The 15553-nt window shown below is 44.3% G+C and overlaps 1 protein-coding gene across 2 annotated transcripts in view; it reads right to left on the bottom strand.

Annotated features, from left to right (window-relative positions):
• Nucleotides 1-11084, bottom strand: part of RHBDD1 (rhomboid domain containing 1) — a 440372-nt gene extending 429288 nt beyond the window's left edge. The window contains exon 1 of one of the 2 annotated variants that reach the window (XM_078665925.1): nt 10582-11084. The gene's annotated coding sequence lies outside the window, so the exon portion shown is untranslated. Of the gene's footprint in view, nt 1-10253; nt 10470-10581 lie in introns of those variants that run through there. The other variant, XM_078665926.1, reaches the window with a different exon arrangement.
• Between the last annotated feature and the right edge of the window lie 4469 nt (nt 11085-15553).

Here is a 15553-nt window from a genome sequence, read left to right as displayed (position 1 = left end):
AAGCCTTAGAAAAGATCTACCTATACCTTCTTACCTAGAAGATAAATTAGTGGTGTGTAATCAGTGGGTGTCATAAGCTTAGTCCCCAACAGGTTAGCCTTGACATTTTCTACCAACCGTACACGGGTGAGCGCTTTACTTTCAGATAGTACTGTAGTGAATCTCATAATTTCTTAAGCTTCTTAAGCAGAGGAAGGCAAATGCTACTTTCCTCTCTTTCTCATCCACTACTTGAAACAGCACAGCTTCAATAACCACTGCACCTGCATCCGCAGTAAGACCACACCACACATTTGACAGGTACAGCTTCAGAGCAGAATTTTGTATTATCAATTGTTTTAGTTTAAAGAATACCTTGTATTGAATTTCACTGACACACATTCAGAGTAACTGCAAACAATTTTTAACATGCTCTTTAAGTACTGAAAAACCAACAAAAAAATGATAGTAGTACTAACAAAGCCCAAAAAATGTATCAACTTTATCTTTACCATTTGGATGTGGTGCATCTTAAATTGACTCAGATTAACTATTCCTAGTTTTCAGAACATCTGAAGTAATGTGACGTTCAGGTTATTTGACATTTTCTGTAAAACGCAATATATTTCCCCTTTAACATCCATGCCTCTCCCTCAAAAAATACTCAATAATTTAACTTAATTATCTCTGCCTTCATATTCTCGATTCTGATATGCTCTGGATATGCTCGAGACGACACCATGGACATCAACAAATAACTGAAACGTTAATTGTAGGAAAACTGGTACCATGAATGCTAATCCAAAAGGCATGCGTAAATCATGATAAAGAACAACAGACTTTATGAATGCTGTCAAATACTGATCTGATAATATTAGCTGACTACAATCAATGGTTTGAAAATATTTTGCTGCATGCAATTGAGCAAGCAGATCTGTTGTTTTGGGAGAAGTGATAAAAATAAATCAGAATGTTACTATTTAAAGATCTTAAGTCAGCCACTGACGTCCACTCTCGTCATCAATATATAAAGAATGGTTAAACGAACCACTTGAAGGAAAATCTGTTTTATTAGTCATATTATTAGATCTCAAATTCAGAATATCCAGTACCAATGAAGCAGGATTTCCAACACTGATTTGGAGACTCTGAAACATCAAATCCAGTCACTACCATATGAGAAGCACAAGAACGAGAATAACATGAAAAGACTAAATACTGCACCAGAAAATACACTCATAGGTTTGAATGCCTCTGACCGGTGTTACTACGGCAAGAAAAGAGTTGAGTGACTTGAATAGCTTCAGAATGTCTAATATTACTAATACTTTCTATATAAGTAAGCAGGCACGTCAGATAATGTCTGCGTCTATCTGTGGACACCTGACCTTTTAGAACTATATTTCTTTCTGTACAAGTCTGTAATTTAAGGGTGTGTGAAACACCATTTGAAAAACATTCAAAAAATGTGCTATAGTCTTCACAAAATTATGCAATTTAATGCATGTAATGTGCCTAAAATATGGTTTGCCAGTGCATCTAATTAATTTTTTTCGACATGAAGACATAGTGCGTATAAACATTATAGGAGGTACCGGCAGGAGGCTTGTTCGACCACACTATATCTCTTGGCGAGACATATTCTTCGTGATCTAGCTTCCTGAAGGTCAAAATTGCACTTAATCCCTAAATATGATGTTGTAAGAACTTGATACATTTTGTAGAATGCAACATTTGGGAATGTCACTGTGTAATTTAAGTTTTGTGCAGGTCCAGCTTGTAGTGTCCAGCTGGATACGTAATACTGCAGCTACTCCTCTGAGGCTGAGCTAACACCCACCTCAAACTCACTGATCACAGTTGTCACCAGTCAGGGGACCCTGCTGATAAGAAGGGCTGTGCGCACATGTCCTGGGCCAGATACCTGCCCCTAACACTAGCGTCTGTGTCATCCTTTCACTTAGCATGTGGACCAAGTGCCCAAGATACTACACTGGCAACGAGGTGGGCGATTTCACCTCCCACTCAGGCCATGGCCAGCCCTTACCCTAGCCGTTGCCCCCCTCCACATATCGGAACAACTGTAGTTTGTTATGGTGAAGAGGGGGTGAAGTGGCGCCTTCAGGGAGGACCACCGAGGGGCATGCCCTATCCCACAAGTGCGACGAGCCACCAGTAAGGTTGCAGTGGAGCACCAATATTGTAGCATAGGTACCCATCCGGCATTAGCAAGAGCCGGCGGAGCTGCCTGCAGTTGAGGCCTCAATGGCAGGGGAGTTTCGAAGGGGGTTGGCGCTGCAGCTAGCGCAGTAAAACCAAAGGAAATGATGGACGGAGCGTTGACAATACAAGCACTCATCCCCAGTCAACTGATCTGGGTTTAATCCATCACCATTCTTTAGCCCACACTGCCACCCCAGTTCAGACATGGCCATATGCAAATCAGTCTGACCCTGTGCCTCATGGGAACAGTCCAGCCCGAACTGCCAAGCCATGCCTTCCCTGGACCGGAAACAAGCTTCCCAGGACCGGTTTCTGGCATTGCAGCCGTCTTCCGCCGGGCTTGCTTGAATTCAGTGGCAAAGTGAGCAAGGGACTCACGTCTGAGCATACCCTGCCAACTTATGGCGAACAAAGCAAAACCAAAGGAAATGATGGACGGAGCGTTGACAATACAAGCACTCACCCCCAGTCAACTGATCTGGGTTTAATCCATCACCATTCTTTAGCCCACTCTGCCACCACAGTTCAGACATGGCCATATGCAAATCAGTCTGACCCTGTGCCTCATGGGAACAGTCCAGCCCGAACTGCCAAGCCATGCCTTCCCTGGACTGGAAACAAGCTTCCCAGGACCGGTTTCTGGCATTGCAGCCGTCTTCAGCCCGCCTTGCTTGAATCCAGTGGCAAAGTGAGCAAGGGACTCATTTCTGAGCATACCCTGCCAACTTATGGCGCAGTAAGCATTCACTGCATGAGGCACCTGGACACTGCAAGCCCCTTGCTGTAAGAGTCGGCCTCAATAGAACATCAAATCTGCAAGGCACAATCCGCCTGCCATTTGGAGAGGCAGCAGGAGCGTCTCCCACCTTCAGAGTTGCTAAGGGGACAGAGCGACCGGGGAGGTGTACCGCTCCACTCGTACCTGTGACAACCGACTTTCTAACTCAGATTCAGATTATTTGGATCGAATCGCCCAGTGTCCTTGTATCCTTCTACTCTTTTCGTTTATGCTTCTTACAACCATGTCGGACTGAGACTCCATTTCACGTCCCCCTCATCCCTACATGGGTAGCGGACTGTTGAAGGTTTCAATCGTCATTCGATTAGAGGTCCTTATCACCAATCAGCTATTGGAGCCGCTTTTAGATCCCTTGGCCGTCATTAATCCATGATGATTACTATACTGCCTGTCGTGGACTTTTGGTGATGCCAAGTGCAGGTAGACTTATTTTCCCTTCAAGCCTCTACCTCCTAGAATGTAACTTTTGTTCCTTCTGAGCCTCTATACCACATATCTGGTGGTTTCCTCGCCGCACACAGATGGTCCTACAATATTGAAAGTATTTCAAAGCTTATGCCCTGAAGAAGGAACTATGTATGCGTCTTAGTGTTCCAAAACGCCCTTCGGCGTTTTGTCTCTATGTGTTTGTCCTTTTTAGGGCTCGGGGCGGAGCTCCGAGATCCTAATGTAACAGAAAAAAAAAAAAAAGAATCTTTAGGGCCTCGGGAAAGACACATTCCGTAGTGCGCGAGTTTTTTTTTTATTACCTGAATGGTGATTGGTCCTCGCGGTGATGTATTTTTAGTAGTCGTGATGCGATTGGGCAGATGTAATTGTCGGGCGCCATTTTGGGCATTTTCTCAGCGGTTACGTGCTCGGCAGTGCATTAATCTTAATTAGGAGCTGTCAGGGTGGCCGTGTAATGCATTCCAGATGGTGTGCGCGCGTTCACCATCGAGCAGTGCGTTTGTCGGGCGCGCGGGGGAAATTTATTTATGTAATGGGGCCTTTTTTTATTAATCGGTGCCCCGCTTTTGAGGTGGTGTCACCATCACATGCGAGTGCTGTGACCTGTGTTCTCAAAGCCTGTCTCGGGGCGTCATGCGTGTGCGCGCTGTCTGCATGTGTCGAGGGCGAGGTCAGGACACGGGTGGCACCACTTGCAGAGGCTCAGACTCCAGCACATTCTCGCCATGCCCCCAGATGTTTCTGAGTCGGGCTGATGCATTGTGTGAGAGCATGCACCATCTTCAGCAGGGGTGTAGACAGAAAGTAATCTGCAAACTATATCACTGTAATGTAGCACACACTGCACAATTAAACTAAGGGCACCCTCACCGTGACAAACAACAGCACCGGTGTAAACTGCGGCACGGATCGGGCACACACAGGAGCACAATGGCTCTGTGATTAGTTGCATTTAATAAACGCTCATTGTGAAGTAGCACTGACCAGAACATTAGGCAAAACTGAACACGTGCCAATGGTATCCCCTCCCCTGCTGCCTGTTCCGACTCTGCCCCACATAAATGCCCCAATCCGCAGGCGCTGCCCTGCATCTGAGTCTCAGCAGATACCTGCTCAACCGTAGGACAAACACTGGAACGACCAGCACCTTACCTTAGCGCGGGCTCCTGTAACGGCAGCTCATTCATCTAAATATTCACTCCATTCCTCCAGCAACCGCCGGTACGGTGCTGCAGTCTCTCAGGGAGGGAGGGGGCTGTCTCTCGAAGTTTGGTGGCCCGATAGCAAGGGTAGGCTGCAGACTCTCTGAGGCAGGGAGCAAGCGTCTTCTTCTGGTGTCTCCATCTGCGTGATTCATTCAGCCCCATCTCCCTGCCTGTCAATACTGCAGCGAGGTGACGGATGGGTGGGGGGGCTGTAAAGGGGGCTCCGGATGGCTGGGCGTGAGCAGTAAGGAAGGAAGGTGTAAAGAGTAGGAGGGAGGGAAGGAAGGGGGGGACGAGAAAGCAGGAGTAGTAGCATCCTCCACTTGCCACCTTTGAATGAATTGTTGCTTGGCAATGTACCAGTTCACTGCTTTGTCACACCATACATGTTTGTGGGCAAAGTGAGATGCTGCCTTGTGCAGAGTAGTGAGTAGAGTAGTGAGTAGAGTAGTGAGTAGAGTAGTGAGTAGAGTAGTGAGTAGAGTAGTGAGTAATGAGTAGTGAGTAGAGTAGTGAGTAGAGTAGTGAGTAGAGTAGTGAGTAGAGTAGTGAGTAGTGAGCAGAGTAGTGAGTAGTGAGTAGAGTAGGGAGTAGAGTAGTGAGTAGTGAGTAGAGTAGTGAGTAGAGTAGTGAGTAGAGTAGTGAGTAGTGAATGGAGTAGTGAGTAGTAAGTGCAGAGTAGTGAGTAGAGTAGTGAGTATTGAGTAGAATAGTTAGTAGAAAGTAGTGAGTTGAGTAGTGAGTAGAGTAGTGAGTGGAGAGTAGTGAGTAGTGAGTGCAGAGTAGTGAGTAGTGAGTAGAGTAGTGAATAGAGTAGTGAGTAGAGTAGTGAGTAGAGTAGTGAGTAGAGTAGTGAGTAGTAAGTGCAGAGCAGTGAGTAGAGTAGTGAGTAGTGAATAGAGTTGTGAGTAGAATAGTGAGGTGAGTAGAGTAGTGAGTAAAGTAGTGAGTGCAGAGTAGTGAGTAGAGAAGTGAGTAGTGAGTAGAGTAGTGAGTAGAGTAGTGAGTAGAGTAGTGAGTAGAGTAGTGAGTAGAAAGTAGTGAGTAGAGTAGAGTAGTGAGTGGAGAGTAGTGAGTAGAGTAGTGAGTGCAGAGTAGTGAGTAGTGAGTAGAGTAGTGAATAGAGTAGTGAGTAGAGTAGTGAGTAGAGTAGTGAGTAGTGAGTAGAGTAGTGAGTAGAGTAGTGAGTAGAGTAGTGAGTAGAGTAGTGAGTAGAGTAGTGAGTAGAGTAGTGAGTAGTGAGTGCAGAGTAGTGAGTAGTGAGTAGAGTAGTGAGTAGAGTAGTGAGTAGTGAGTGCAGAGTAGTGAGTAGAGTAGTGAGTAGAGTAGTGAGTAGGACATCACAGGCAGCAGCTGTGCAAGCTTCTTACACTCACAAGGAGACCACAGGCAGCTGAGGTGCAATCTTCTCCCACTCACAAGAACGACATCACAGGAAGCAGCAGTGCAAGCTTCTTACACTCACAAGGAGACCACAGGCAGCAGAGGTGCAAGCTTCTCACACTCACAAGAAGGACATCACAGGCAGTAACGGTGCAATATTCTCACACTCACAAGGAGATCACTGGCAGTACACACCACATGAACACACTCCATAACACATAGCAACAATACATTTGCATTTACAATGCCATTAGCTCAAACTCAAATAAATCCGAGCCCGATTGCATTTCTAATGCTTGTTCTATAAATGATATTACTGTTCCACTGTATTGGTCATTGTTAATGTGTATGATTCAGTTTTGCCATGGGAGATTTTGTTGTTTGTATTTGTTTTTCATTTAGTTTTGTGTTATTCATATGGGCCTATGTTTGTTGTTTATATAATGAATTTAACTGTTCATAAATGCTTGTGAAAAGAAAAGGAAAAAATCAGTTGTCAACTTTACTGTATTTCACTTTTCTATTTTTGGATACTAAAAAAAATAAAATTCGAAATGTTGAACCTGTGGGACAATTTTATATGTATGTTGGATGAATCACCAATAGTTTCATAGCCCTAGGGGGAAGATTTTGTATTTTGCCGGCAGAGCCAGCAAGCCCATCACGGCCATGAGGAGCACTGCAAGCCCCTTAATGGCAATCTGCCACCACCGCAGGACAGCTGGGCTATGCGCGTCCCTAAATGGATGATGGCAGAAAGTGGATGACGCTGGGGAGAAAGAAAGAACTGGCCACATAATTTACCACAGAGGCCAGCAAAGTGAAGGAAGGCAATGTCATCCCTGTGGAGCAATACACACTTGAGGCCACAGGCGGCTGGGGAAAAAATCCTTCCAACCATGGACAAAGCGACTGAATGAAGAGGTGAAAACACACCAAACGCTTCATTTACACGTAAATGGTCTTTTAAAGACCTGTTATAAGTAGTCGGGTGAGGCTGCAATTAGAAAGCCGCCAGCCTGCAAAGCTGTGTCAGCCCGGGCTGACACACACGACGGGGGCCCAATGGGTGTTGCGCGCCTGGCTAGCACTATGCCATCAAAAGAAGGTTAGTGAGAAGCAAGACTCCCCACTCTCTACTGGAATGGAACTCCAAGAAGGTCTACGAAGAAGACGCACGCAACTTGTGGCCAGGTGTCATCCAGCACTAACTAAGATGAGGAGAATTGGATCAGCGGCAGCCCTGGTCATAACAAAGCTGGAATCCAAAACCCAAGGCCAGTGGCTGCACTACTGAGACAGTCGACCAGTGAGATGCCCTGTAGGCCAGTACCAAAGAAGGTGCATGGCGCTGCACCCAGAAGGAGAAGAGCCTTGAGCAGCGAGAAGCCTCAACAGCATAATTGGAAAGAAGGTGCATGTTGAAGCACCAAAGAGAAAGAAGAGAAGGAAGTGTAAGTGTGACCAGCCGGTTCAGAATGGGAAGCCTGATGTCTGACCAAGCCCAGAAGGTGAGAAGATCAAGAGTGGCCAGGACTTAAAGACATAATCGGGAAGACTTGGGCCATTGACTGAGAGCATCTTTCCACACTAATAGGCCACTGAGGTAAAATGAGGACAACCTGGCTACAGCATGCCGGGAGAATTCAAGAGTAAGCGGCAGGTATGCACAAACTGTGTTTCTGCTCCACGCTGCCAGACTAACCTTTCAGAAAACGGTGGCTCAGCAACTCAGAGCATCCAGGCTGAAGGATGGGGATACTCTATAAAGAAAGGGTGTAAATGCATGCCCACCATTACACCAAATTGTCGATGACCCAAGAATGAAGGCCTTCGACAATCAAGGCAATTTGTCATCACCTGTTGTACAGGTTTACCAAGTGGCTGGCAACTTCATCATGCCAGCTCCTGTCTAGTGCGTCATTGCAATCACCCATGGAGCATCGAAACAATCAGAGTGGAGTCCAACACCACCGTTATACCTACAGGTAAGACGCGCCAATGACCATCTCACGAATTAGTCAGCCAGCGATTAACTTCTCACCTTACCTGCATCCTGATCCCGGTGACTAGAGCACGTCTTGACCATGACCCATCAACCTCAGTGGTTGCAGGAGTGACTAGGCAGTGACTCTCCAGTGGTCTTGCGACGGCCCAGACACAACATACACGCAGATAAAACACCTTCCCATGGCAACCCATCCAAGGGGCCCCCACAAGCGCAAGAGGACTTGACACTTTCCCACCGATGGATGGCAGGAGGTAGTGGGGCCTCAGAGCGGAAGCCTTAACAGGTTGAAGACTGTCTTCCTAGTCGCAAGACTGTCCTCTGTGTGTCAAGCAACATCACCAGTCAAGCTTCGAAATGGACTACAACGCTCCTGATGCACACATTTTGAAGTGTTGACACCAACCACGAATCATCTGAGCATCAGCTTAGTGGACCAACTCCATCTCATGGAAATGGTTACAGCAGATATGATTCCAGAAGGTATTGGACTAAATTCAGTTTTTGTGTCCTGTATCAGAGGTTAAACTATGAAGGTTAGCAAATGTTTCCATTTACAGCCAGTGTCATCAGTCCATGAACCCACTGCTGTCCTGCTGATTGATTGACCTAGAGACTCTGTGGTGTCTAGTTTATGCTGTTTTGTTCCACTGTCTGCTAGACACGTAATGAAGCAGCCCCTCCCCTGGGGCTGCACTAAATATCTACCACCTATCACTAGTGTATACATGCTGCCAATAGACCCGCTTCAGGTGGAGACTGCCAATTTTAGAAGTCAAAAGTGGCACAATGTCGGTTGTCTAGCACCTGAAATTGCCTCTTTCTATTGAAGACAATGGGGGAAATACGTTCTATGGATTTTTTTTATTTGAATCTCCCACTTCCCTGTTATAAAATGTTGGCATGTATTCAAGTGCCTGTGTCGTCCTTTCACTTAGAATGTGGTCCTTGGGCCTATATGACACCAAACAGCTGTGTCTCCATCTGTTTTTTAAACACCCTGCCTGTGCCGCTAGTTATCTGTGCACCAAGTGGCTGATGTGCACCATCTCAATACTCATCCCAAGGGCTTTACATGGATCAGGTCCTGCCTGTGCTGAGCACCGGCAGTTCTTAAAAGCAGGTGCTGAGTCGGGGGTCTCCATTTTTGCCTACACCCTCAGGGTGAAAAAAATGATTTACTCTACAGCAGTACCACTGCTCAAACAAAGCTTTTGATGTAACTTCAAAGAGACTTGTTTAATTCTTACAGTCATCATTTCAGAACGGAAGCATTTTCAATATTATAAACAACAAAGCCATAGTTGTTGTTTATTTTATGCAACTAGCAACCATTGACACAGCCAATAGCCCTGGCTTGATATAATGTTACTTAGTGTATCATATTTAGATGCAATGACGGAAACAGCAAAATACCTGTTGGGCGGCACACTATGCTAAGCAGAGATTTTTAGCTTACTGGTTTTAAGCCACGCCCTTAATCACACCGGCAATGCCCCTTTGATTACCTCCCCCCATGTTTTTTTCATCCCACTTAAAGCCCAGGTCCCAGCCCATCCCATCCCTGTTAACCCTTTCTTGTGCCCGTTTTTCCGCAAACCTGTCTCTCTGCCACGTTTTTTTCAGACTTTGTTGCTGCCCTGGTATATTATTGTACCTATGTTTTAATCTGCATTTCAGTCTTTATTTCCTTTCTCTCTCTTTGCCAATCGACACTCTCACGCTGCCTGCCTCTCAGATTTTTTCCTCACAGTGCACCGTATTTACTTTGTTTTCCTGCATCTTCATGTATCGTGTCTCCGTGAGTGATGTGGCTCTGAGACGTTTAACTTATTCAGTGCCTCTCGATATGTTGATTTACAGGGTCTCATTTCATCACAGGATCTCATCTACACCTCGTTATGTGTGCTTTCCCACAGTCAGAAGTTTGTCTACACTCAATTTCCTGCAGTTTTCTAATCGCAGTGCGCATGCTCCCGCAGCCTGCGCTGTGATGCGTAACAGTGCTCTGGCGCATTTATGATGTCATACGCTCAGCTGCTGCTAGTAAACAGCCGCTCGTGCTTCTGACGCTTTTAAAAGCAGAGAGCGTGCACGTTTAGAAGAGCACGGAGAATGGAATTGCGTAAATTAAGTACATGTTTACAGCGAAACCACGAGCAAACAAACTAGGCATCAGAAATAAAACAGAGGCGAAACTACGAACCGTGAAACCAGCAAGAACTCCAGGACCTACGTCGGCAGCATACAGGACTTCCTACAGATGTAGATACAAATTCAGCCTATAGGATCTCGCGTACCCGCCCACAGGCTCCTGTTCCCGCCCCTAACAATAAGCTTCGTGCGCTGTTCAATGTGAAAACGAACCATGCTTTATATGTGCTTTGCCATTGCTGTTCTCTCGTCAGAATTAAAGGAGGGCCTTTGCAGAGTCTAGACTAGGCTATTTCCCAGAGGCTTAATACTCTGATGGGAGCGGAAACGAACTGTCTGCAGCACGTTCTGAATTCGACAAGTTTTGTATGAACAGTTACCTGCCTAGTTGCAGTTTAAGACTTCGGAGGTGTTTCCTTTCTGACGTCGGTTCAGTATGACTGATCGGATGCAGTTCTCCAACTGTGTAATGCCGGGGACTAGATTTCTCCTTCTCTGGAAACAAGAACAGCATGCCTGGATCTCTCGGGTCCCTGCACCCAACTGCCACACGATCCCTTGGCAAATACTGTTACATCTTCCCTCCCGGTTACTGCCTTTTCCTTCCGCGGCGTCGGTCCGTTTGAGGGCGTGACTCACTCTGCCTATTGACTGCCTGTTGCATCAGAACATGTGTGATTTAATAAGTAAGATACTTGAAATGACGATGCGCTTATTTTCGAGGGACGAGTAGGACCAAATTTAAATGCATGATCTCAAGAAAAGAGAACATCTTAGAGTTGTGTTAAAATATATGGCTTTCCGAACAAAAAGTGCATGATATCAATGGGACAACCTGTCCCACACAACAGTAGGAAAAGGAGACAACCGCCAGAAGATGTAATTTGTTGTATGGATGCTGAAAAGTATGATCGCCAGAAGCAAAATACGCCAATACCGCAATTTAGTCAAATGCCACAGTGGCAATTTTCTCGGAGGGCTGGAGGCTAAGGGGCTATGTTCAGGATGTGTTGCATATAGCTTCAAGTCACATGGGCACCGCTTTTCTATTTCTTGACTGATTTTACATATAATTGGTAGCAGTTGGTTGTGTTCAGGGCACTAGGGTGACCAACTGGCATGGGTGCAAATTCAGGACCGTGAGTGTAAAAATTCAGGACAAAGGTTCGAAATTCATGACAGGAGGTCAAATTTCAGTACAAAACTTCGGGACAAAAGGTACGTTTTACAGACACATCAGTGGAGGTCGCGCAAAAGTATATAATTAAGTAAATAGACAATCACTTAAGTACAAGTCAAAATAAGTTTACATTAGGTTGAGACAATCGTGCACTTAACGTTTTTTCAGTATGCCTACAGCTTGCTACCTTAGACGATTCAATACTCGCATCTCGCTCCAGCAGGTACATTAGTCACCAGACAATGGTAAACCACGCCTGAATATAAGTGAGGCCCCTTTTATTGTTGATTGAAAACTACTGAATATCAAGGAACTTTGCAGTGCCAGCCCCCAGTAACTAAACCGCCCACCCCCCTTTCCAGCCTCCAAGGGAAATCCCCGATCCGGCCAGTCCGGCCTTCCCACCACCCTCCAATGGTGTCCCTCATCTTCACATAGACTGTCTCTCATGTGTATTTAATTTCTTTTATAGTGTTACTCATCCTAAGTATGTAGGGCAGGGTTTCGGAGTGCGATACATCACACACACACCTTATATAGAGACAGCGGGCTTGATTCACAGAACTAACAAGACAAAATCCTAAACGTACTACTTTTGGTATTCACAGAAGGCATTTAGTAGTAGTCCAGTTAGGAGTCTGTCTTAAGCCTGTCTTAAGCCTGTCTTAAGTCAAACTTAAGACAAAATCCTAACTTTACTACTACTAAATGCCTTCTGTGAATACCAAAAGTAGTAAGTTTAGGATTTTGTCTTAAGTTAGTTCTGTGAATCGGGCCCAGCGACTCATATAAATATGAAAGTCAATGTATATGAAATGTTACTTAAGATAATGGGTACTACAAGGTGTAATTCTTTCATCTGTCCTTAAGTCTTTCACCATTCATTCTGTCCTTCCATCTGTGTGCCCATCTACAGCCACTAAAATGGAAAGTGGTCCTGCACTTCTCAGAATCACTCTTATGTATCAGCTAAGCAAAAGTGATCAGTTATTGGAGAAGTATGCGTGCATCCACCTGGGTGAGAGATGTGGCCCACCTATCTCTCAATGTACGAAAATACCAAAGGGGACTGTGGAGTGCCCACAGCCTAGGTGGAGCACAGCTCTAGACAAAAATGTCTCAAATAATTTTAACAAAATGAATCCAAAAATACTCGTAAAGCGCTAAGGCATGAGAATTTTATCATAACATCATCAAACGTATTTGAACATTTACAAGAAAAATCAACATATGTAAAAGCTATACAATATGTAACAACATGTTTTCAAACATTCCAAGATGATCACATGTGCAAAATATAATCCCACATGAATAGTTCAATATTTTCAACAAATTATACAAAGACACTCCCAATGCATTTCGGGTTCAAGTCTGAACCCTTCATCAGGGGATAGCTGTATTGAGCCTGTTGTGTAATGTATCAAACAACTGCATCCTCCGCAGGAATCTACAGCACAATGAATTATAGTGTTAAGAGTAAAGAGCTGATTACAATTTCATGATCTAGAATTTACACTCTGAAAACAACCAAAGAAAGTGTGCTAAAATATGCAGATGTGTGCCCAACAGTACAGTTCAAAAGAGTGTAGAAGAGCTTTTTATGAAAATGAGGGAGAGGTGACCACCGTGTGATCGCTGCGAAGCTGCAGGTCAACCCTATGGATTGTGCAGATAAAAACTGAGCATTATGGTATAGAATACCATCCGTTCTCCCGAATGTGTTCAGTGCGAAGCATAAAAATAAAGAAACGGAGGGATTCTTACCCTTAAACGAACAATGCTGTATGCGAACTGTAAATGAGATGATAAAAGAGCGGTAAATTAACAACCTATTTCCCTGGCTTGCAAGGTATTTCAAAATACTGTTAAAGAAGCTCAAAGTCTATCTTACCCTGGTCGAGTAAGCACAAAGCCAGCTTTTCAATCATCCGTTAGAGGCTGCTCTAAAGGGAACCACAAGTCCTGCATATAAACAAGCATATACAAATTCATTACGGGGGATGTTTAATGCTATATGCTGAAGCGGCGTACAACATGGAAGGAAAGAGCCTCACCGTAAACTTAGGATGAAGCTCCACCCCCTCATTACCAGCCGCCAACCTACTGTGCAATCGTGGTGAGCTTCGAGTGCTACAAAGTAACCAAATGAAATGGAGCTATCATAAGAATGACCCGCAAAAAGATAAGGTGCCTCACTATCAGATTCAAGGGTTAATGAAAGCTCACCATCTTTATCCGAATAAAACTCGCCGCCAAGACTCTAGCCTCCTCTGGCTCCGACGCTGTCTAAAGACTGCACACGCATTCCCATGGTGCCGTGCACGTTCAAAGGGGCCGCGTGAAAACATTGTAAACAAAGAATCAATGTGATGCAAACGTTTTTAAATAACTTTATTGTACATAAAGAGTCAACACACCCGGACAAGGATGTGTGAAAATATTGGTGGGGAAAGAAACAAATCAATAAAGGTTTCAACGCTTATTTAACCCAAGTCTCACTGCACAGTGCGATTATGAGAAAGGGTTTTCAACCTTGTACAAAAATGTAACTAATAGCATAATTATCTCTAATATAACCTAGTGCTCAAAATCCAATACTACATGAACAAGAGCTCCGACATGGTCGACCCAATGCATGCTTATAATGGGTCATGGCCGCCTATTGTAATCCGATCTATTCACAATCCTATCATGTGTTAACTGTCTTTAGTGTAAAAAGACATTCAGTAGGTGTGCAAAGTGAAAGGAAAACATGAAAAAAGATCAAGTAAGTGCAGTGTTACACTGGGTACAAACTTCACACACCATACCTCAGTTACGCTTTACCGTTCTTGAACAAATCACAATCAGTTCAGGTACAGAGACACACAGCTCTGGCACACAGAGAGACATATTGGATCAAAACATTAAGAACTGTGACCCCAGGTCGGCTTAATGATCATTATGAGATGTTATGTTTCCTATAACTGTAATACTGTAAAGGATTTGCACTCTGTTTGCACTTTCTTTATCTTTTTTCATGTTTTCCTTTCACTTCGCACACCTACTGAATGTCTTTTTACACTAAAGACAGTTAACACATGATAGGATTGTGAATAGATCGGATGACAATAGGCGGCCATGACCCATTATAAGCATGCATTGGGTCGGTTATGTCGGAGCTCTTGCTCATGTAATATTGGATTTTGAGCACTAGGTTATGTTAGAGATAATTATGCTATTAGTTAAATTTTTGTACAAGGTTGAAAACCCTTTCTCATAATCGCACTGTGCAGTGAGACTTGGGTTAAATAAGCGTTGAGACCTTTATTAATTTGTTTCTTTCCCCACCAATATTTTCACACATCCTTGTCCGGGTGTGTTGACTCTTTATGTACAATAAAGTTATTTAAAAAGCAATAAACAACCCCCTCATGGATTTTTATATGCTTGTTTATATGCAGGACTTGTGGTTCCCTTTAGAGCAGCTTCTAACGGATGATTGAAAAGCTGGCTTTGTGCTTACTCGACCAGTGTAAGATAGACTTTGAGCTTCTTTAACAGTATTGTGAAATACCTTGCAAGCCAGGGAAATAGGTTGTTAGTTTACCGCTCTTTTATCATCTCATTTACAGTTCGCATACAGCATTGTTCGTTTAAGGGTAAGAATCCCTCTGTTTCTTTCTTTTTATGCTTCGCACTGAACACGTTCAGGAGAACAGATGGTGTTCTATTACATAATGCTCGGTTTTTATCTGCTCAATCCATAGGGTTGACCTGCAGCTTCGCAGCGATCACACGGTGGTCACCTCTCCCTCATTTTCATAAAAAGCTCTTCTACACTTTTGAACTTTACTGTAGGGCACACACCTGCATATTTTAGCACACTTTCTTTGGTTGTTTTCAGAGTGCAAATTCTATATCATGAAATTGTAATCAGCTCTTTACTCTTAACACTATAATTCATTGTGTTGTAGATTCCTGCGGAGGACGCAGTTGTTTGATACATGACACAACGGGCTCAATACAGCTATCCCCTGATGAAGGGTTCAGACTCGAACCCATCTATACCCAAACATATTCAACCATTTGCAAACCTATCCACCAAGTATCCTTCCATCCATCATTTCACTCATCCATCCCTCCATCCACTCTTTCACTCATCCGTCCAGTATTCATCCATCTACCTTTCA

This window comes from Lissotriton helveticus, chromosome 11 (genome assembly GCF_964261635.1).
Source record: "Lissotriton helveticus chromosome 11, aLisHel1.1, whole genome shotgun sequence".
Lineage (NCBI taxonomy): Eukaryota > Metazoa > Chordata > Amphibia > Caudata > Salamandridae > Lissotriton > Lissotriton helveticus.
The sequence above is the reverse complement of the archived record's forward strand: the minus strand, read 5'-3'. Positions and strand labels throughout refer to the sequence as shown.